We start from the raw sequence: 24,525 nt of genomic DNA, 5'->3' as shown, positions 1-24,525 counted from the left end.
GACGATTTGCGTTTTAGGCACACGTTCTCCACACCACACCCACAAGGGTTGTTTTTGTAAATCTTGCACAGAAGAACTAGGGGAAGAAGGAGTGGTCGACGTAGCTGCGTCTGCTGTGTGAAAGGGCATGATGGTCACTTCTTCTTTTTATAGTCGATGACTTGCGAAGCGTCGATCCAAGAATCGAAACTGGGTGGATATCCTTTCCAACGTACTTTGACTTCTTTGACACGTCGTTTGCCCACTTTACGGGTTCTGCGTTCGAGAATGCTTTCGATGTCGTACACGTCGTCTTCTTTTTTGGTGACACGTTGTAACTCGGGCAAATAAAACGTTCCTTTGAGCACTTCTCCGTTCATGTCTTCCAATTTATAGACGGCAGGATGACGGCCATGCACTCGTCCAGTGACGCGAAACAATTCGGTCGTCCAGTTAGGTAAGTAACCTTTGTCGAAAGTGCGTTTGGTTTTGCCAATGCGCACCCAATCTCCTACGGTCAACTCTCCACTTTTCTCGGGGACAGCCCTCGTCGGGGACGTACCAAACAGGCGCTCAAACAGCAGCACTTCGTTGTCGGGAGTCACGTCTTGCGGGGCACGTCCGATGCTTCGATGGTAAGATTGGTTGTACGCTTGCACCAGGTGCGGTAAGATGTCGATGTACTTCAGAGTGTGGTGATGCGTAAAATATTTCCACATGCGTTCTTTCAAAGTACGTTGAAAACGTTCCACGATGCTGGCTTTGGTTTCGGGATTCTCGGTGGTAAAAAAATGAATGTCACGTTTCTTTAATTCTTTTTGGAAAGCTTGGTTCAGAAATTCGGTGCCTTTGTCCGTTTGCCATCGAAGAGGGTGACGACCGCTTTGTTTCAACACCCGTTGCAGGGCTCGCACTAACTCGCTGCTCGATTTGGAAGTCAAGGGCACGACCCAGGCAAATTTGGAAAAGACGTCGATGACACAAAACAAATATTTGTAGCCACGATTGTAGCTGGCCAAATGAGAGACATCGGCTAAATCGGCTTGCCATTGATGATCGATGCCTTCCACTCGGGTGCGACTTCTGGCAAACTTGCGTCAAATGGGTTTGTGTAAAGTGTAGGTAGCTTGTTCTTGTAACCATCGTTGCACTTGAGGTAAACGGAGACTTTTCAGTCGAGTTTTGGCAGCACGATACAATTTTTGAACTCCTGCGTAACCTGCAGGATGCGAGGGATCGTAGTAAATGCTGGCTAAGACTTTTTCCATTTTTTTTGTGTTGGTTGGTGTGAATAAGGCACCCACTCTTGGAAGAGGCTACTCTTTTTCTCTTGGGGTATTTTCTTGGATTGCAAGGCTTTGCGTGTGCGACCGGCAATAGGTGTCGAAGAGGAGGATGTCTGAGCAGGGGATATCGGTTCTTGTTTCACTTCTGTCTTCACTTTCTTTTTCTCTTGTGAGGAAGAAGGGGTGGCCATCATCTTTTTAATCCATCCAATTCTGGAGGTAGGTGGTGTTGTTAACTTGCGTACTTTTTCTGGTGGAGTTTGAAACCCTTCTTCTTCTTCTTCTTTTCCTTTTTCTTTCTTGACCACTGGTACCGGTACTGGTACTGGTACTGGTGATGGTGCTGGACTTTTCATCAAGGTCTTAAAATCTTTTAGAGTGGGTAAAGCTGTTTCGTCTAAAGCTTTCTGGTGAAAGAGTTGCAGTCGTTGCAAGAGTTGACCGTACTTTTGCGATTTTTCTGTTTCGGACAAATCTTGGCGATCCATCAAGGACTGCAATTCGTGTTGTAACTGGGACATCTCGCTCAAATGGGGATTGGGAGGTAAATGCGGGGTGCGTTGTTCTTGCCACCGATGGTATTCCATCCATCGTTTGTAAGGCACTAAAGCTAGTTTTCGTCCTTCCATGGGGTTGTCAGGGGTCAATTCTGAGATCTTGGGACTTTCGAAGGCCTTTTTATCTTGCTCCCACCAGTCCTCCCAACATGGTTCCCAAGACTCCTTTCAGTATGGGGCCTAACAAGAGAGGCAAAATGCCTCCACGTTGAACCAACATCTTCTTTTTTTGACGAATGGGAATTTTCTTTCGAACCATTTGGCGAAGAACGTGACGATGTTTGCCTAAGCATTGTTTCTGGTGTTTGGACAAAGGGATCGTGCCTTTCAAAACGTTCAAACAACATTCGCACACGGTATCGATGACCTCTTTGGAGGCCGTTTGAATGAGTTTTTTTCGTAGGGGTGGAGAAGCTTTGGACAGGACAGATAACAGGTCCCCATGTTTGGCTAAACGTGGTGGCAGTCCTTTCCTTTTCTTTCCTTGGGGTTTTCTGGAGGGTGACATCTTTGAATCTTTAGGAGCACCAAAAGAACACTGATACCCTACTTGGTCACAGGCCTTTTTTATACTGGAACGCGTCGCCACTGATTGTCTTTACGGCGTATCAACTTCATGACAGGCATGACACGTCGTGCAGGGGTACGTAACGGACTAAATCGAGTCAGTTCTTGCTTGGACAAATCCAGTAAACTTTGTAACATGCCCGATCTTTCATGGACTTTGATTTTGGGAGAAGGTACTTTTTGAGCAGCAGCCACTGCCACTAAATTGGAGGGTCCTGCCCCTGGGGAAGTTCTTTTGGGGGTCATCAACGGAGAAGTTCTTGGTGTGATTAACGTCTCCAAGTACTCTTCAGTTCCTGGTGACATCAACGGAGAAGTGGATAAACGTGAGGCTGTCGGAGACACAGTCACCGCTGTGGCAGGTCGTGGTTTGCTAGTGTAAGGTTGCGTCCTGGCCGAAGTGCCTCTCTTGCGACTAGTTTTCTTCTTCTGTGGACTTTTCTTTTTCTGGGGACTTTTTCTCTGTTTCTTTTTTTGGGGGCTTCTTTTCTTTTTCCGGGGTGGTGTCTGGTAAGAGGAGGGTCCCGCCACTGGAGAAGTTATTCTCTTTGGGGACCTGGTCTTTTTCTTTTTCTTCTTGGGGCTTCGTTGGACTTTTGTCTTAGGGATAACTTTGGGGGCATTAGGATCCCATCTTAAGAGTGAGCGAATGGTGACACCTCCTAGAGTACCGCTCCCTCCAGGTTTCAAAATGATTTGTTTTTTGGTTTGAGTGTCGATGCGGGGATCGGCCAGTTGGACCAAAGCGACTTTGTTTCGATCGAAAAAGCGTTTGGTTTGATGAGGAATCTGAATGATTCCTTGGAGTAATTGACGTGCCGTCACCGTAAACCATCGTAAGACTTCTTTGAGACTAGCTTCTAAGACACGAGCTCGTGTTTGTGGATCTTTTTCTCGACTGATGCCATACAAGGCACGAATCAATTTGACGGGAAGATGCGACTGAAGGGACGTCATGTTCGCACTGAGTGTGAGACAGACGAAAAAGGGTCTGAGGTTTTTATAGATTTTTTGATGGGGAGTGAAATGAAGTCGAGGACGGAGACGTGTACAGGACAGGCCCTCCGTCTTGGCACCAGTGGTGAAACAAGTGGGTACGAAATCGCAAATCCTCGGGAGTGGTAATGAAATCGACGAGTAAATAGGCGTGTGGCGTTTGAGTGGCATCGTCGTACGCCTGAGTCAGCCAAGGCGTTCCTAACTGTTTGGCTAAGACTTGCACTTGCGATTTATCTCGAGGGCTTTTAAACAAGACCACGTAATGTGCATTGAGACTGATGGTGCGATGGGCTTTACTTTGTTGAAACAAATTTTGGGTGATGTAAACGACACTGGCATTACGGTGATGCCCTTTGCGCGTGAACCACAATTTAATTTCTTCTTCGTCTTCTCCTAACATGTCGTCGAAAATGACCAAATGGGTTTGACGGGAGTCAGAGACGATGCCGTCGTCTTCTTTAGGAATGCCTTCCACAAACACGATGGAATCGCCTTGACTTTCTCGCAAGAGGCTGTACGCCGATTGCCACTCTTTGTAACACCACACGATCCGTTGAGGGGGTCGATCGATCAAATGATGTTTATGTTCGATCAAACGTTTGACGAATTCGGTTTTGCCAGAACCGCTAGGTCCAGCAATGAGCATGTTAAAGGGATGGCGAAGATACAAAGCCTCCCAACTGGCACGATCTAAGTGTTCGTCGATGACTTTGACAGTAGAGGAAGAGGGAGCAGAGACAGTAGAGGTAGCCATGGTGTCAGAAATGTCACTTGTGACACGAAAACAAACAAGACAAGAGTTTATATACTTTTTTCAGAACACGTTTATTGAATGTTTCAAATATGAACACGAAAGACAAAAATACATACAACCCAAATAGTGATGTACAGGAATATAAAACACAGCAAAGCGATCAAAGTGAAATATAAACAAGTGTCTGTACAACATGTTTTGGGTAACCAAGATGTCCTAGGGACAGTGTGTAATGTTCTTACAGTCTCTACATGAGGTATTGTCACACAAGTGTCCTCCCGGAATGACCTTTCAGGAATGTCCATGACAGTCCTGTCCTGAAGCGAGTGGTTGTTCTCGGTGACGGGTTCTTCTGGCACCGTCACTAACACAGGTTGAAAAGTAACTTTTTTCCTTGAACAACTCTTGTGCATACTGGGCCACTTCTTGGGTCCAAGCCTCAAAACCCCCCTTTTTCCAGTCACGAACATCTGTCCAATGAGGGTGTAAGTCACAAGCTACACACACATCGTCATACACGTCTTGGGTAGCTAAAAGTTGACGAATCTTTTTTTCCTGTTGAGGTCGAGAAGTATCCAGATGAAACCGCAAGGCTTTGAGCAAAAGGAGTTTTTCGTGACTATTTAAGGCCATGGAGGTGGTAAGTACTGATCGTAAAGAGTCCACAAAGAATCGGCTGGTAAACGAAATCCCAGAAAACAAGTCACTAAGACACACACCACTTGTCGTCCCAAATTGAATGGATAAAGTTCTTATAATAATCGATGGTAATGATCCACGGTTTGAATATGGTCATTGAGTTCCTTCCACGGAATCTGTTGGATTACATACGACATAAGTCGTGGCATAGCTGCCTGTTTTTATAGTCTCTTTGTTTCGAAAAGAATACACGTACTTTCTAGCCAGTGATGTTCGTTTTCCAGTGGGGAATGTAAATCTTGCATACTGTAACCGAAACGTCAGAGTTCGATTAGAAGTTTCCTCTTCCGCTAAGTAGATTCCACGTAACAAATGTTGGTAATCCTTTACCTCGTCTTCCTCAATGGGTTGCTCTAGGTGAATCTCGAAGTAACCAAAATGATCAACACGTGAATCATCGGGGGCCTGGAAGTATTGAACAAGGTCTGACCACTGAAACAATTTCTGACGAATCAGTTCTCTTATACCCTTCAGGTACCAGTGGTTAAAGATCTGGTGACGTAACGGATGCAATTGTTCTTTACGTTTCACTTGTATTTTGACCAGCTCTCGGTAAATGCGTTCTCTCAACTCCACAGGCAAAGCACGAATGTTCTCTTGTAAAGTATCCATGAATAGGTCATACTAAATCCTCTTTGGTCTGACACAAGAAATGTACTCTTTGCACAAACATGGTTTCACTTCAGTGTCGAATTTAAATCGTTGAGTCACTAATCTACACATTACAATTCGTTCAGAAGTTTCCTCTTTCACTAAGTTGACATTGTGTTCAAGATGTTGGTAATTCGTTAACTCTTCCTCTGGAATTCGATGCAGTACGTTTACAATGATGTAACTACAATCGTCCATACCAAACCAATCCTTTTTAAAACTAGAGGATCGTTGATCAATGTCTGTCCGATGGAACACTTTCAATTGAATCAATCCTTGTATAGCTTTCAGGTACCAGTGGTTCAAACACCGGTGACGTAACGGATGCAATTGTTCTTTACGTTTCACTTGTATTTTGACCAGTTCTCGATAAATGCGTTCTCTCAACTCCACAGGCAAAGCACAAATGTTCTCTTGTAAAGTATCCATGAACAGATTATTATGGTAAGAAGTTACTTCAATGTCTCGGTCCCACTAAGGGTAAGTAATGACAATTCGGTGACCATCGAGCATGTTCTACGTAGGCCGAATCTTGCGGTTCCCAGTGGTGAAGTGACACACCGCAACTGAAGCACTTGACTTTATCTCCTTCGCCCAAGTAGAAAAATCCGGCTCTGGCTAATTCTTCGGGGGTCGGTCCTCCCAGATACTTAGGCCATTTTCCTTTGAACGATTGAAGACGATTTTCAAAGTCGCAGTATTCCGACAAACGCACAGGGAACGAATATTCGTCTTTCACAGGTTCGTTTCGATTAGGGTTGAGTGACATGGGTAGGAGTTTGCTCAGGGCTGGATGACATCCGTAGGGGGGTAGACGTGAAGGTGAACATTCCCCTTTAAAACGAAACCCAGTAAAATGTCCAAGAGGACGAGCGGCATCACTTTCGCATCCCACAGGTTTGACACGCACAGCATCACTTTCCATGATAGGGGTAGGGGCACTAAAGTTCCCATGATGCTTTACGGCATCGCTCAGGTCACAAGGTACAGCATCGTATCCATCGCAAGGCTCACAATCGCACTCGTCTGCAAACTCCGTTACGCAATTACAATGGTAACCACATGGACAATCGCAGTTTCCTTCCGGACATTTTCCGTCGCAATGCATGGGTCTTATCCATCCAATATTAGTCACACTAGAGGAAGATACAACTTTTTTACAATCCCCAAACTGGAACGATGCCTCTTTCAAAGTATTCATCTTGTTCGCTCGGTCTTGGTAGTCACAATGAACTATCGATCTTGCCTAGGGTTCCTTTTTTATATACAGACCAATACCGACGTGTCCATACGGTAAGGTGAAATGATTGGGAAGTCGCACTCGCTTCTGGTATACAATTTGATAGACTTTTTCCAAGGGTCGACTGACGATGTGGTGAGTGGGTAAACGTACAATCTTGTTCGGTTGATAGGTGGTCACTTTAAAGTTTCCATCCTCTCCCGATTGCAAGGCTTCTTTCAATACCCCAAAATTGACCACTCGGCTGGTACGATAATTCAGAGTCAGTCCTTTCACTTTGCACGTCGTGTGCACTTCTCCTTGTTTGTCCCGGTATTGGTAGCCGTAATTTTTGGGACCGCCACTGACGAAACTTAGAATCTTGTCGTCGGGATGCTCGTCTGTCCAGGCTCCTAAACGGTCTCCTTCGATGTTAGGGTGATGTTGAATCGGGTGATGGATGTAAATGCAACTGTCCGTGTCAAAGTACAGGACGCGTTCCCCTAACAGTTCTAAAGCTTCGTACAATTTTAAGCGAGCATGGGCTGTCACGTAAGCCGCAATGATGACGTTTCCAAAAGGGTCGTCTTGTACAAAGTCCAGATCTTCTTCGTAATTGACCAAGATCAAATTCTCTCGAACGACGTCCACGTGTTTCATGTATTTGGTTTTGTCGTGAATCATCTGGAAGTAGCGGGAAGGTTCTGTCAAATATTCCGTCTTGGGTAAACACGGTCGTTGTGCCATTTTACCCCACAAGCAATTTAACATCACTTTGGCAAACGATCGCCTGCCTTCGTTTTTCTCGATGTGGTCTAAACGGATGCCTTCTTGTTCGTAGTATTTCTCTTTGAATTGTATTTGGTCTTCGGGAGTGTGACACCAGGAAGGATAGCCGCTGGCTTCTTGCTTCAGTTTCAAAAAGGCATCCACGTAGTCGGCGAAAATGCCTTTCTGAGTAGGGTCACCCTTGTGGTATTGTTGTGTCTTGGGAAAGTGGCAAATTTCGTACACTTCTAACAGTTGGTATCCCATGTCCAGAGCTTTGAACAATTCTAAGCTGACCCAGGTTCCCGTCAAGGCCCGTTCTTCCTGGCTGTGATGACAAGGCTGGTCTTGGTTGCACGTTTCGGCACAAGTACGGCACAAGGGAAACATCAGTTTGCCTTGACAATGGTGAGGTAAGACGGGATGGTATAGGTTCGTGGGAGGCAAAACTTTGCACTTGATCAAGCCTTCGTATTGTCGAATGTTTTTCAGGTCGATGTGTTCCGTCAGCAATTGCGGGTGCCCTACAGGAAAGCGACAATATTTGCACACGTAGGGATACAGCGAACACACGTCCAAGTATTTGATTTCTTCTCCTTTCTCTTCGTCGGCTTGGTACAGCAAACAGGTGGCATTGGTCCTTCCTCCGTACAAACTATCCCTCGGGTTCAGCGGGTCCATGAACTGGTAACTTTCCACGAGGCGTTTAAACTCGAGATCGGTTTTCATACGGTGATCGTACTCGTGTTCCCACATTTCCACCACTTGGTATCCTTGCTGTTCTAACTTTAGGCGTCGCTGACAAGTGTCCTGGTACAAGTCTTCCATGGTTCGTTGTAAAAACTGATTTTTAGTGCCACGGTCAGGGTAACAAACAGGACATCCGTGAAATAAGCAACCGTTAAACTCGTACACGATCTTGGGGTTTTTTAAGTCCCAGCCATCGACCGAATACGTTTCGATGGTCTTTTCGCCCCCTCCGTTGCGGGCATGCTGAATCCATTTGTCTTCCTTGTCGCACAAGTAATGTAACCAACGTAGGGCTTTGACCGAGTATTGACGTTTGACAAAGTGGGTCGTTTGAGGGCTGATGACAGCCACGGTGTTTTCAGGCATGAATCGTTGTCGATACACTAGGGAACACGCTTTGGCAATGGTGCAAGCTTCTTTCAAAGGATCGACCCCTCCGTGTTCCATGAACAGTTCTCGAAATTTTCCACAGCAACGTCGTAAAATGTCCACGTCGGAACGACAATACTTTAGCATTTCTTCCTGAAAGTCGAAAGGGTCCGAGGCGTGAATCTGGTACCAAGCGTAGAAAGCTTCTCGTTGTTCGGTACGCATGTTGTCGGGGTCGTAATAGTGAGCCTCAGGCAAATGGGGTAGAACGGCGTGTTGATTGGCTTCCGTATTGAAAAAGTGTGGAAAGTACCCTTTAGCCATTTCTGTCATTCCAAACGTTTTAGGCATTCGACTCAAAGGCATGGCCAAATAGCTCATCGAATCTTTAAACTGTACTTGTCCCACTTGCATGAAAATGATTTTGGCCCCGTTCAAAGCCACTTTAGGACGCTCGGTGCCTTGTTCCGTATAGTATCTGAGAAGAAACTGTCCATCGTATCCGGAGAAATTGTGAACCATCACTGTGGCATGGCGATGACAATCTCCGTAACGTTCGATGTCCTCTTGGCTCCACGTCTTGTCGATGGGGTCTAAAACCCATTGGGCAAAATCGGCTAACGTGTTTGGTCCCCGAAAGATTTTTTCACGCCCTCCGGGAATCTTGCTGCAGTGAGGGCAATGACTGAAGATAGGTTCTTGAATGCACTTCTCGCACGCTCGATGAGCCACGCAGAAATTAGGGATGTGAATGCCAGTCTCTTGCATGCATTCGAAATCAAAAAAGATGAAATTGCCTTTCTTCTTGTGACCGTCCTCTTTCTCTGGTGGGGGATGGTATTTTTGCACGTAGCATTCGTGTTCCAAGTCCACGATGTGGTGACAAATGTGACATTTTTTCTTTCCTCGACATACGTGTGCCTTGGCATTGTTGGTACGTATGCCTTGTCCACACGCGGGGCACAATCTCAGGAGTTGACAAGCGCATTTCTTCTGTGAACCTTGCGTCTTCAAATGTTGTTGGTAACAGGTAGGGCTGACAAACGTGCGCAGACAAGTTGAACAAGGCACTGGTTCTTCGCTCAGACAGGGTGGAGAGGCCAAACATCCTGAGCATTTCCATCCACAATGTTTGTGCTGCTCTCGATTATTATAACCATAGTCACATTTCTCACAATAATAAACATATCCCAGGAATCCGGTGATACTGGTAATGGTATCGAAATGGTCATCGTGATGATAAACGTGAATGTATTTTCCGTCCTTAAAATCTTGCCCCCGAAACAACAGAGACCCGCGCACTTCTTGAGGGTGCACTTTCAAAGTGTATCGTGGAGCTAGGGCATCTTGCAATTTTTGCATCTCAGGAATGCCACAGGGTGTGTCTTTGGACATGCCAGCTTGTCGTAACAGGAGTTCTGCTTCACTTCGTTGTTTGGCTCGGTCCGATTGTCGAATGTTCTCCCAGTCTCTTTTCCATTCTGCCGTGTCGTTCTTGTTGACATAGGTTCGTCCCACCACGATGGCACGGGCTAAACACATCTGGTCATGAGGATTGTGAATTTGGACAAGGCTACGCTTAATGCTGCGAAGGTCGTTCACCAATAACATCTTTTTGCGTCCGGTCCCTTGAGGAGGAGAGACGTGGGTCATGTCCAATGTGGCTTTTCCATCGGTGATGTCAAACTGGTCATTAGATTGTTGCACGTGTTGAATCTTGTCCATGACTTTGGAAGCGGTCAATTCTGCAGGGGTGATAAACTCGATCCAAACAGGGGATTTCAAACCGTCGTGTTGTATGGAAAGTCTCAAGCGATCGTCTTCTTTGGGTTGACATTGTCGCTTGAGTGCAGTGAGCAGAGAATCCCACACTCCGGTGATGAACCCTTCTGCTTTCTCTAACGGTACTTCGGACTTGAAATCTTTAAACTTCACCGTGTATTTGTAAGCCGTGGTTCTAAATTTTCTAGAGGAACGCTTTTCCGTCTCTCGAATGGAATAGTATTTTTCAGGGTTGACTAAGGGTGGTGAAATTGGTTTAGAGGTTTCAAATTCTGGTTCACTCATGTCCTCTTCAAAATCACTGGCATGAATTTGTGCCAAGATTTCAGCCCTGGTTCGAGGCGATAGATCACGTTTCTGCCTCTTACTTTCTTCTTCTTTCTTCTCGAATGAATTAGATCGTTTCATCTTGAAAGCAAAAAGTCAAATGACTCAAGTTCAAACACCATGAGCTTCTTTATAGTCATAGCAGACCAGCGTATATAAAAGGGTGTGTGTCTTGTCCTTTCACTATTCATTTCACTCTCAAGCCGAGCACAACGATGGAAGAGACTAACCAGATGGAACGTTTCGTCAGAGCTTTGCGAGGGGTCATTAGAAAATTCTCTTCAGACCAGCCTACGGACTACTCTCCTTCCTTTAGAGATAAAAGTCAAGATACTTGCTATATCTGTCAGAAGAAAGGGCATTGGTCTTCAGAGTGTCCAGACCGTCAAAAAAGAACAAAAACAGGGACTAAAAAAGACAACAGTCAAGATACCTGTTATTATTGTAAAGAAAAAGGACATTGGTCTCCAGATTGCCCAAAAAAGAAACAAGAGGAGTCAGAAGAAAAGAGGGATTCTTCAGAAGAAGAGAGGGATTCTTCGAAAGAAGAGAGGGATTCTTTAGAGGAAGAAGAGGAAGAGAAAAGACAATTCTATTTACAAGAGGCAAAGAAACAGGAGAAGAAGAAAAGAAGAAGGGAAGAAAATGAGGAAAAGACGGCGAAGAAATTCAAAAAACAGAGAGACTAAACAAGGAGAAAGAAGAAGTCAATGAACTTTTTATTAAAGTGATGTGTTGTGAATTGTGAATTGGATTGTAAAAAAATGGAGAAAAGAATAAATGAATGATATAAGGTAAGTGTCTTTGAGTTGTGATTTTAAAATAAGAACGTACACTCACGCACTCATACACAGACACGTACTATAAGGGTAAAATGGGTGGGGTTTATTTTTTTTTTGAGTTATTGGCAAATTGAAATTGTATTTCTTTTCGAGAAATGTGGGTGGCCCTGAAAAGGGCCTTTTTTCTTCATGGTGAAAGGGTAAGTTTAAGCAATCAACTTTAACTGCCTTATGCCTTTGCCACGGCCAAGGCCTACTTCTGGACTGCGTAATGTTGATGATGATGATAATGATTGAGTTGAAATCACTAAGAGTGGTACGGTAGGCTTAGTCACAGGGTTGACGTGTTTAGCTCGGGAAGGTCGTATTCTCTTCGGTCGTGATAAAGAAGTCTGATACATTTGTTTCAGACTTCTTAACTCCGCTAAAATGTCCAACAGTACCGTGACCGTTTGATTTTCACCCTCTTGTTTCTTTGCTGCTACTTCTTCTTGCTGTTGCTGCTTTTGTTTTTTTCTTACCTCTTCTTCTTGTTGCTGTTGCTGTAGGAGAAAAGCCTGTTCCGCTTCCTTTTGTCGTTGTATAAATTTCTCCAATTCTTCTTTCTGTCTCTGTCTAAAATTTTCCACTTGCGGTAATGAAGAAGGTAACGAAGGTTCCGGAACAAATTCTTGCGAGGAGAGAAAATCCACAAAATCCCAATTCACCTCTTCTGAAAGTAAGTCCGGGTTCCCTTGGGAGGTCTCCCCTGTTGGTGCACCCCATTGGATCGTTTTCTGAGTTTCCGTCATGTTGATTCACTGTCGCATAGATTGACTGCACACAAGCGCTAGCGAATCTATATAGACTACGTGACGTCACAGACTGCTCTCTTCGGATTGGATGCGGGCTGACTGAATTCTGTAACGCGTGTTCGGATTGGTGAATGAACTCAATCCGTTTCAATCCTTTCTGTCCCTATAAATAAGCGCAGTTCACTGCATTGATTCACCTATTGTCGGAGCCTCAACATGTGGACAGACGTTGAATCTTCAACCCTTGTGTCAACAATGATGTTCAGGACGGACATGCTCATGTATGTCCGATCCAAGTGGACCGTTGTCCACAGGACCAGCAGCAGCCTGTGGATAAGAAGAGTCTATATAGAGAGACAAGGTTGCCTCAAGAGAACTCTGATGTATGGCCCTGCTGTAAGACGAAGTTTGAGGACAAGAAGATGTCGCAAATGCCCTTTATGTTAAGGGCATATTAACATAAACCAAAGGCCCTTTTCAGGGCCAGCCATATATCTCGAAAAGAGATAGCCTTACCATTGCCTACCCCTTTTTTTATTTAGTTTTTTTTTTAAAAAAAATAGAGACCCTCCCTGTTTCAATTTTACATAGACCCGATACAGACCCAGGGTTTTTTTTGTCCATGTTAAATTTACATAGACCCTATACAGACCCAGGGTGATTAATGTTAAATTTACATAGACCCTATACAGACCCAGGTTAAGTCTGTAATGCTAATTCCCATAGACCCTATATCGACCCACGATTTTTCTCCATGTTAAATTTACATAGACCCTATATCGACCCAGGGGTGTTTTTAATGCTAATTCCCATAGACCCTATAGTGCCCCACTTCACTACTCACACTTTTCGGTTCTCCTTTAATTAGTTATTTAATTGGCATAGGTTTTGTTAACACAATAAAATAATTAAAAGATTATAAATGTAGCGCCCTTCGGATCTAATTATTAAGCGGACCCCTGTTTGTCAGAGAAAAAGATTTTTTTGAAACAAAAATTTGTAACCGATTTTCGTTTCTTTTTAATTGTATAAATATATACTGGTTAGGTGAGAGTGTTTAGGGAGAGTCTTGGGGTGTCTTGGGGTCTTTCCGTTGACCATGAGCGACAAAGGAAAAACTCTACTGATGTTATTCTATTTTTATACAATGCATAGTTATACTGATTACATTTTTATTTTATTTTTTGAATTGTGTAAATGTATACTGGTTAGGTGAGAGTGTTTAGGGAGAGTCTTGGGGTGTCTTGCGGTGATTAGTCGCTCCCCTGATCCAGCCCAGAAAACTTCCATCAAATCACAACCTCTTGTGTATTAATTTCTGATTCTCAGTTAGCACTATAGTTCTATAAGTTTGATAAGTAAGTATGAATACATTAGTTGTCAAATTATGAAATACTTTTACATATTAAAATTCATTAGAGAGACTTAAATCAGCTCACTTTCAAGCTCAATTTTGGAGCGACCTTTAAGAGGAAGAAGGTGAGGGAGGATGAGGCATGGAGCAAGAACCAGAGGGGGAAGAGGAGGAAGACATGCTCTGCAGCCTGAAAACAGCTGACCAAGCTCTTGACCTAGTTCAGGGGGCCCCGAGTGGCCGAGTGGTCTAAAGCGCTCTTCGTTACGGATCGCTGCCATCTCACCTCTGTCTGCGGCGGTTCGAGTCTAAGATTCAGCCAATGTGGGCATGTGAGAAAGCCTGCCAGTAGCTTCTCGTGGGTCGGTGGTTCTTTCCGGGGTTTTCCGGGTTCTTCCTGGCCACCATGTATAGCCTATCGTGCTGAAAAATGGCGTTAAACCCCACAACAACAACAACAACAATTGACCTAGTTCAGACAAGGCAGACAAGAATGAGGGTAATTGTTTATTTATATCTTGAAAAACAAATATTGATACATATTGAAAAATGTTTGTTACTAAGTAACTTAGGAAAGACTCTACTATCTAAGTCAGTAGTGTTTTGCACAACTTAGAAAATGCATACTTGTATTATAGGATTATTTATTTTATCAAACAATGTATGTTTAAACTGTTTTATTTTTACAGAGACCATTAATAAATATGTTTCAAATATCTTTGTTAGAGAAGACTCACTATATGATATATATTCGAAGTTGAAGGCGCATATCAAACTAATTTTCTCTGTCCCTCTGATCTTTACTCTCCACAAACATACTTCTCTAAAAATCCTTGCACTTATACCAGCCTGTGACTTGCCGTAAAGCTATGAAAAGATAAAAGGAAAAAAGATTCATAATTCTCATTAGTGAAACACCCATAATGACGTACGAATGTTATACATAAAAACTTAAGAAAATAATATGCATATATTGTTTTGTGAACATTTTCTAAAGACAAGTTTTATATCCAAAAAAAATTATTCTCCAAAAAGGTTTAAATATTAGAGCTTCTGGAAGTTTGGATCAGATAGGATTCCATCTTACTTGCCCTTGCCTACTCGTAGGTGCTCCGTCCCCCCCCCCCTCCCCGCCATAACAATGTGTGGATCGGCTCCTGACTGGAGTTTGAAAAGTAGGCCTTTGTGATCAAGTTGAAAGTGACCGTTTCAGGAATGTACACGCAATGATGTTGTTGAAATGAGTTGTCAAACACAATTTGACTTGACTTTGAAAAATGGGTCACTAACCTAATTTTGTATCAGTATGCAAGTACTCATAAAGGTAAATAGCCATACCAAGTTTCATCATCGTCCATGTAGTTCTTTCAAGTATGCATGTGTAGAGGTTACCAGAGAGTCAGCAAAATATGGACTTTATGGTATAGATTAAAAGCTACTTAAATTATTTAAACATATAAAACATCATATAGGTCTTCACTGGGAGCACATGCACTACTTTGCGAAAACAATTTCCAAGAATTCAAGACAAGACTATGTCTTTCTTTTGATGGTCGAATGTTGAGCCATCTCCAGTAATCTTCAGCTATAACAAGATTTTCAAATTACATGTGGCTTCTGTAGTGCACATATTGGATGTCAGCATAGTATTATTTTATTTATGACAAAGTATCCATCATTAAAAGTCATTTAGTGAAAATCTCATGTCATCACGATCATGCATTCTGGGGGTACAGTGATGAGATTTTTAAGATAGTCAGTGGCGGCAGCCATGCTAGATGCAAAACTGGCACCATTTTCATTTAGGACCATCCATGTACCATAGGAAGTCTCTTTGTGAAAACCTCTTGTTGATATAGACATCATTTTGAGGAGCAGAGATAAACTTTTCAAGATGGCTGCTGTGAAAGGAATATCAGATGTCAGATTGATACCATTTTAATTTACACATGTAGGACCAATTGGACATCTGAAGAAGTCTGACTTCAGGTGAACGTCCCACATCAATATGACTTCCTGTTTGCATATAATTTTGATAGCAAGATTTTTAAGATGGTTGCCAATGGTGACCATATTGGATGTCAGGTTGACACCATTTATATTTAAGACCATCTAGACATAACTCAAAGTTTTTAAATGAAAACATCATGTTCATATGACCATTTAGCAATAACAAGATTTTGCTGATGACTGCCATGTAGGTCATACTGGACATCAGCTGGCCATGTTGGACATCAGCTGGCCTTGTAGGTCATGTTGGACATCAGCTGGCCATGTAGGCCATGTTGGACATCAGCTGGGTAACATTTTCATTTAGGACCAGCTCCATGTACACAACATAAGAAGTCTTTATTGAAAACCCCATGTTGATATTACCATTCATTCAGAAGGGTTTTTAAGATGGCTGATGCACCATTTTCATTTAAGACCTACTAAACCATGGAATGAATGTGTGTATAAAATTTCATGGCAGTCCTCAAAGTAGTTTAGGAGTCATAGCAACATAAGTTTGTGGTGGACAACAAACCATCCCATCAGCTCTTTTTGGTCTGTAGCCAGTAGTAGTGAAAGTAGAAAGAGTGTGTGATTTGGATTTTTCATGTAGCTTCAACAATTTTTCAGTCATTTCACTAAAGATAAAAATTTCAACACCAACAAAAAGAACTGTTTAATAATTAAATACATAAGTCTAAAACATTTATTACATGACACTAATAATATTCTTCTGACATGGTTGTAATAATATTGTTAAATAAGATAGTCACATATTGTAGTAGATACAAAAACATCAGAAAGCATTACAGAAAATGGAATAAAAATTAATTAAAATGCAAAAATGCATATTTTCAAAAGGACTGCCTATATGGCCACAGGCCTTATGATGTGAAGGACTAGGTCACATGCAGCACATGAGTTGGACACCTAAGTTGACATAACACTTCATTATATCACCAATTTTGTTTTCCTGTTTTTATTCTCCAGAAATTACAAACTCCTTTACCATGTTGCATAGAAATTGCATGATAATTATAGCCTCCATATCAAGACTGGTAACATGCCAGATGCAATGTGTCTCATTAATATAGCCTATATTTGAAGTTTGACCAAAGTCACCAAAAGATATGGCTTCAAGAGTGGCAACAAGATCAACCAATCACATCATTAATATGCATCTGATTCACTTTTGATGACACAAACCTGTAATCCCATTCTAATCAAAATCTTCCAGAGAGTAATGATGAGCTCTTCTAATCAAAAGCAATGTATTTGATTAATATAGATAGTTGATCAAAAAGCAAAGATTCTTGTCATTTTATATGCATCTTTTAGTCAGCACTGTATAGTGATGTGCAGGCGTGTGAAAAATCATATATATATAAATATATACTGTGATGGGGTATACATGTTAAATATCAAAAGGACCATTATGTCATTACTCTATTGTCAAAACCTTAACTACAATTTCTTGAGTGATAAGATTTTCAAATTTGGCACTGTGACAGCCATTTTTGATGCAATATTGGCAACATTAATAGACTTTTGGTGGAAACCACATTTTGATATGACCATTCAATCAGAAATTAATTAAATGATTTTTAATATGCTTATTGTGGCAGTCATATTTGAAATTGACCATTTTCATTCATGACCAACTAAACATCATAATTAGTCTTCTGGTGAAAACAATGCCATTTGACTTTCCATAAGGTGTGTGGCAATAAATAATTTTCAAGGTTGTTGTCATTTTCATTTAGTACCAACTAGATATTTTTATTATGGTGTCTGCAGTGGGCATAATATAAATAATTTCTAAAAGGCTGCTGTGGTGACCATATTTGATGTCAAAATGGCACCATTTCATTTGGGGCCAACTTTACCTCATGGGACTTCTAATGATAACCCCATGCTGATATGACCATCCAACATGGAGCAAGCAATAACAAGACTGTCAAAATGGCTATTGAGGCAGCCATATTGGATATCATAGAGTAATCATTTTCGTTTAAGACCAATTAGAAATTGTAAATAGTTTTCTGTTGAAAATGAAATACCATTTTGATATGACTCACTGTTCAGGTGGAAATTGATAATAAGATTTTTAATTTAAAAGCTCAAGACAACTTTCCTTCAGGTAAGTAAGCATCAAGATTTTCAAAATGGCTGTCATAGTGGCCATATTGAACATTAGATTATGCACATTTTGAACCATCTAGAACAACATAAAATGTCTTCTCATTAAATTTTTATATTGATATCCAATCCTAAGCAGTGATATGATTTCAAGATAGCTGCTTTGACAGCCATACTTGATGTCTAACCAGCACTATTTTTAATTACTGTGAACTAGACCTTGGGATGTAAGTGTGTGTACAGTTTTATGACAGTCCTCAAAGTAGATTACAAGCAGTGGTGACAAACTTGTGGTAACAGACAGACTGAAGCAAGATGACAGATGCAAAACAAGTGATCATATAAGCCTCACTGGCCTTTGACCTATAGAGCTTAAAACCTGATGTATTTTCACAAAGTAACTATTTTTAGAATCTGCTTAATCTTGATATGTATCATTTTCTACCTGTAGAATTCACATTTTAATGGGTGAAAGTCATAGACTTCTAGTAACCTTGGAGTGACAGCATTATTATAAGCATACCCAATAAATCAGCAATAAATTCTAACAGAAGCTACAACTGATGCCTCGCGTGAAAAGTGTGCAGTCCACTCATCTATGAGGCTGACCATTCAATTTTCATTGGTTGGTGGGTAGAGGGACGGGATTGTTTTGAGAGAAGATTTCCAGCCCTCAGCATTTATTCACACTTTCAACAGCACTGGTCAGAAAGTGTCTTCTATGTAGACATGTAAATACTGTAGCATAGAAAAGTTTATGTCGTCATTGAACAAAATAAAAATATTTAAACTGCACTAAAAACTTGAAAAACAAAACAATTTGATTTTGTAATGGTGCGTTCCAAACATGTGCGTCCAGTTATCATGTTTAACATTTCAAGCTTAAAACATTTAAACCAGTTCTCAACAATTGAAAGTCATTAAAACAATGTAGGCCATGCAAATATCAGTCTAAACTAAGGATATAGTGCTTGTCAGGATGCATGCGATCTCTGAGTTTCATGATGAGAGTGAGGACAGTATGCTAGAAGCTAAAAACAAACTTTAATAAATGCTGTTGCCTGGAAAGCTGAACTTGTCACTGTGTTTTATTTTCACTTACTGTGACCTCAACTAAAGAGGAAGCCCAATGCTAGTTTGGCGACAAATCAGTGGATTTTAATTAGAAACATAGCCTTAGCACAATAATAATAATACTGTAGACTTTGTATAGCGCCTAATCTTTAGAAGCTCTAAGCGCTTTACAATATTAGACAACACCTATAAGATATAAAAAAAACATATAATGATATGGTTACAAAAACAAACACCATGAAATTAGAAAACATTTAAAAACATGCTGAGAATATATAAGGTAGGAAACATTATTAGGTCTTTAAGTTTGTTCTTGCAGTCGAAATAAATGAGATTTGAGAGCACTCTTGAATGGGATCACTGTGTCCTTGTGTCTAAGTTCAGTGGGCAATTCATTCTGCGTTGCTGGGCCCTGGTATGCAAAATAACGCTGTCCATATGACTTTGTTTTCATAGTGGGAATATTGAGCATACGATTGTCAGAAGAGGAGCGTAAGTGTCTTGCTGGTGTGTACACATGGGTGAGGTTGGATAGGTATGTTGGACTAGAGTCCGACAGTAAAACGTAGCACAGAGAACAAATTTTGTAGTTGATTCTGGATCGAATGGATAGCCAGTGTAGGGTACAGAGCAGCGGAGAGGAGTGCTCTGATCGTGGTACTCTAAGTATGATCTGAGCAGCTGTGTTTTGAACACTTTGAAGTTTCTGGAGCAGATATTGAGATGAACCAGACATAATTGAGTTACAATAGTCCAGTCTTGAAAGTACTAATGAACACACAAGTGTTTTAGTGGCATCAACTGAAAGATATTTGCGAATGAAGCTGATGCGTCTCAGCTCAAGATATGGAGCCTTGCATATGTTTATGACATGTTGGTGCAATGTGAGAGTACTGTCCAGAGTAAGACCTAGGTTTCGTACTGATTGTGTGAATTTAATGTTGGTGTTGCTGATATTTATTGTTTGAGGTAAAGGATGTGAATTAGAAAGTCTTTGTGTTGTGATCAGAATGGCCTCAGTTGTATCATCATCCATCTGCAGCTTGTTACATGTCATCCATGATTTCACATCAGAAATGCACCTATCTACACCTTTGGATGGTAGCATCAACTTCAGTTGGGTGGCTAGATTTGTATATTTGGGTGTCATCAGCGTACAATTGGTGAGACACTGGATGATGATCTATGACACTTGAGAGCGACTGAGTGTATCGAATGAAGAGAACAGGTCCAAGAACAGACCCTTCTGGAACACCACAACGTAGATCAACTGGGCTGGAGTGTATTCCATTTGCAGATACAATTTGTGTCCTGTTGCCCAAGTAAGACTTGAACCACAGTAAGGCTGTATCATGAATGCCAAATACATGCTGGAGACGGTGAAGTAATATATCATGGTCTATTGTGTCAAATGCTGCAGACAAATCAAGGAGGGTGAGGACTGTAATCTTTCCACTATCCAACGCAGAGAGAATGTCATTAACTACTTTTAGAAGAGTAGTTTCAGTACTGTGGCAAGGGCGATATGCAGGTTGTACATTGCTAAAAGGACTGTTTGAATTCAGATGAGATACAAGCTGGGATAGAACAACCTTTTCTAAGATTTATGATATGAATGGGAGATTAGAAACTGGGCGGTAGTTCATTAAATCGTTATGGTCTAGTGTTGGTTTCTTCAGCAACGGCTTTACAGTGGCAGTTTTGAAAAAAGATGGGAATTCCACTGATGAGAGAGACGTATTAATAACATCAGTTAGTGAAGGCAATACTGGATCTAAGCACTGAAGCAGAATGATGATGGAATTGGTTCAAGTTCACATGACTTTGGTGCACTCTTCATCAGGATTGTACGTACGAAATCCATAGAGACAGGTTCAAATGCTGTTAATGTTTGCCGCTCAAATTATGTATGCCAACTGTATGGTGACTACGAGTCAATTGAAATTGTTGTGTAAAGCTTATCTCAGATGGTTAATTTGTACTTTGTCACAGAAGAAATTTGCAAACATGTCCGGAAGGTCGACTTGAGAGAAGGTAGTTGGAAGTGGTGTACATTTGTTCCTTGACAATAGCCAACTGTTGGTTCAGTAGTCAAACAATGTTTAACAAGTGCTGGAAACCAAGTCACGGTGATGTTTACATGCACTAAAGAAGTTTGATGTCAATATGAGAGATGAGAAATAAATCGTAAATGCACATATCATTTCCTAAGCTGCCTTCAGTTGATGCCACAGATCTTCATTGGCCAGATATTGTTGATCAACTTTGCATGTCATCAGTAGGGATAGGATTGGATCTACTGGTTTGTGAAAAAACAATGCAGATTCATAAAATAGCATCATCTAATGCATCATTTGTTTAAAGGATTGGAGCTTTGTAAGCACACATAATAGTGTGACAAATGTTCCTTCTTTTTCATGACCTATTTAATATTAGATGCAGAAATGCGCAAAAGAATTCTGCTAAAATAACCTAAAAACACGTTTCTGATACAAATATTCACAACTCAGCTCCTCTCCCTACAACTCCCAATGCACGATAGATATTTGCAACTTCAGTTAATATTAAATGCTGTGTGTTCATTTTGATTGCTATTCATCTACACTCATTTTTCTTAAATTTTACAGCATTAAAACCTCAAGAAGCACTTGGGTAAAAATGTTTGATACTCTTGGTGTATTTGTTGCACTTATTTAATTCATTCTTTATACCGAGATGTAGCTTCCCAGTTAGATCAAGATGATCACATATACCTTGAAAATTTTATTAATCCTTTAAACTTTAAAACAACAATTCACTTAAGCCCCACAGAAGACCCAAGATTTGTTACATGTATAGTGATCGGCCAGATAATCTCATGGGGCCAGTAAGCTGTGGGTATGGTAGACAAAATTGGATTTAGGTTTTTTGTTCTTTTTTAAAACCTCATACTGCTCTTTTCATAAAATTCAAAATTCAACTCTTAAAACTATTTTCTTCAACCAAACTTAATCAAAATGCAGTTAGGCATAATCTGTATAACATTACTGTGACAGTATTTAACATGTCTGCAAGTAAAATGGTTTGAAAAGTTCACAGTTAACATGTTGCATATTTCATTAGGCTACAGGAATACTTCATCTCAACATGACCTCAGAGCTCATCCTAAACAAACATACATACATGTTTAAAATCATAAACACGAAAAACTGACAAGAATCAGACAACCAACAGAACAGAAACCTGCAAATGACACTTCATTGTTGCAAAAGTAAATATCACATTTAACAAGCCTAAGAAAAGAATTGGAGATACTGTATCACAAATAGTCTTATAGTGAATACTGTATCACAAATAGTCTTATAGTGAAAACCATATGTACATATAACCACCCAATCAGAGACAAGTGATGGCAAGATTTATAAGATTTTGATGTCAGATCAGCACCATTTTATTTAAGACCAACCAGGCATCATAAGAAATCCTTTAGTAAATGCCACATGTTGATATGACCATCTGTCAAGGAATAAGGCAAGAAAATAATTTTGGTAATGCCTTAGAACAGTTTGGGTAATTGATTTCTGAGACACAGCGTTACATAGGGTAGTTAATATTTTGTTTTTCTTTTTGTTTGTTTGGTGACTGGGCAATACATGCGTTTCGACGTAGGTCACTTATGGCAAGATACCCATATAGCATGATGTGCACGAATACTTTACCCCTGGTCGTGTACATTTATTTTCTCTGCATTTATAGGAGACATATTGTCTTATGTGACACAGTGATCGCTTGGATCTTGTCAATGCATGTCAATACACTTATATCTTTTTACAGCCATAGGTGTAAGTGTTAAATAATAACAAGTCAATTTTGTAACTATATATATATATATATTCATTTATGTATTTATTTTAAATGTCTCCCTTTAATATACTGTCTTTATTTGTCATTCTTCAGATTTAAAACACTAGAGAATTGTTGGTCTGAAACAATTTATCGCTAAGGGCTTTATTTTTATGTAAAAACAATGTGGTAGCATGTATTTATGGATTTCCTCTCTGCATTTAGTTTATTTATTATGACCAGCTTGGTATATTTGTAGATGGATGGATGGGCTGTATGGATGGATGGGATGTATGGATGGAGTATGGATGGATGGGCTGTATGGATGGATGGGCTGGATGGATGGATGGGCTGGATGAGCCAGAATGGTGAGGCCATGACCTGCAGTGTGGCAGCAAAGCCATTTCACCCAACAGTGTATCTGTTACATGACCCGAATTGTTGAATAGGAATTCCGGATTCTAGACAAGGCCAAGGAATAGCAATTCCGAACCCTGGATAAGGGCATTATACATTGTGGTGTGTTTACAAGGACATATGGTTGTGTGAAGCACAATTATTTTTTTTTGGTATCATATGGCTTTGTGAACCATAATTTTCTTTGTATCATATGGTTGTGTGAACCATACTTATTTTGTTTTTTATCTTATGATTCTGTGAGTTATACTCATGCTTATTCCTTTGTATCATATGATTCTGTGAATTACATTCATTTCATTTCATATATTGTGGATGTATGAACCATATTCATATGTTTTTCATATATGAATCTGTTTTCTTTTTATAACATATTAGGTATGGTAGTCTTATATCATATGTAGTGGGTGAGTCTACTTGCGTACGTATGGTCGTGAATATTTATTTTTCATTTCATAAACTTTCATTCTCTCACATTGTGTTGTGTTATCACTCAGTCCAAAAATCCATTCGGTTTCAATCCTGTTACACCATCCACTGAGGAGAAGTAACAACAATTTTCAACATGGATGTGTCAGCAGCATAGTTTTCTTTATAACCGACTATATATCATAGGAATTTGGGTGAAAACCCCCATGTCAAAATGAGTTCGCATTTAAGTCATCTACAAAATCTTTAAGTGAACACCAATGTTTATATGACCAACCATTCAGGATGAGTGGTGACGCGATTTTCATGATGGCTGCCAAGGTAATCATATTAGAATTCAGATCTTCTTCATTTTCATTCAGGACAAATTAGGCATCGTAAGAAGTCTTCTGGTACCAATGCATATTTCCATTATGGAACAGTGATAACAAGATTTTCAAACTGACTGCTATAGTGGTCATGTTGGATGTCAGATTGGCACTATTTTTATTTAGGACCAAGTAGGCACCATTAACAGGCCTTTTCATCAAAACTCCTTGTTGATCTGACCATTGATTGAGCAGAAACAAGATTTTCAAGATGGTCACTGGTGGCCTACTTGGATGTCTGAACAGCACCATTTTCATTTAGGACCAACGAGAGCATGGGTTGAATGCATGTGCAAAGTTTCCTTTAAGTAGTTTTGGAGTATTGATAATTAATGCTGTAAGGCAGATGAACAATGGACAAACTCTATGACCAGTACAGTTAATGAACCACACAATAATTACATTGCTTAATAAATTAATGTATTTTAGATTATAAATTAGATATTTGTGTTTAAATGTGAAACACAGTTTGTCTGCCATTTTGCTTTACACCATTATATATTGACAGCTGTCATGCAAAGTAACTACCTCAACATAACTGAATACATTTGGCTGACTTATTGATACCTCAAGTATCCAATACGGTTGCATATTAGGCAGCATAAACAGCTGAATCCTGTTGGGTGTGTGTGTGTTGGCACGTATCA

The 24,525-nt window shown here is 40.7% G+C and overlaps 1 long non-coding RNA gene across 1 annotated transcript in view; it reads left to right on the top strand.

The window, feature by feature from the left end:
• LOC149803943 (uncharacterized) overlaps positions 1-23,443 on the top strand; it is a 65,553-nt gene extending 42,110 nt beyond the window's left edge. Inside the window, exon 2 of the long non-coding RNA XR_016419994.1 lies at positions 22,924-23,443. This is a non-coding gene — a long non-coding RNA (uncharacterized LOC149803943). The remainder of the gene's footprint in view (positions 1-22,923) is intronic.
• Positions 23,444-24,525: the final 1,082 nt, after the last annotated feature.

This window comes from Sinohyriopsis cumingii, chromosome 3 (assembly GCF_028554795.1).
Source record: "Sinohyriopsis cumingii isolate HCF-2022 chromosome 3, ASM2855479v2, whole genome shotgun sequence".
Lineage (NCBI taxonomy): Eukaryota > Metazoa > Mollusca > Bivalvia > Unionida > Unionidae > Sinohyriopsis > Sinohyriopsis cumingii.
The sequence above is the reverse complement of the archived record's forward strand: the minus strand, read 5'-3'. Positions and strand labels throughout refer to the sequence as shown.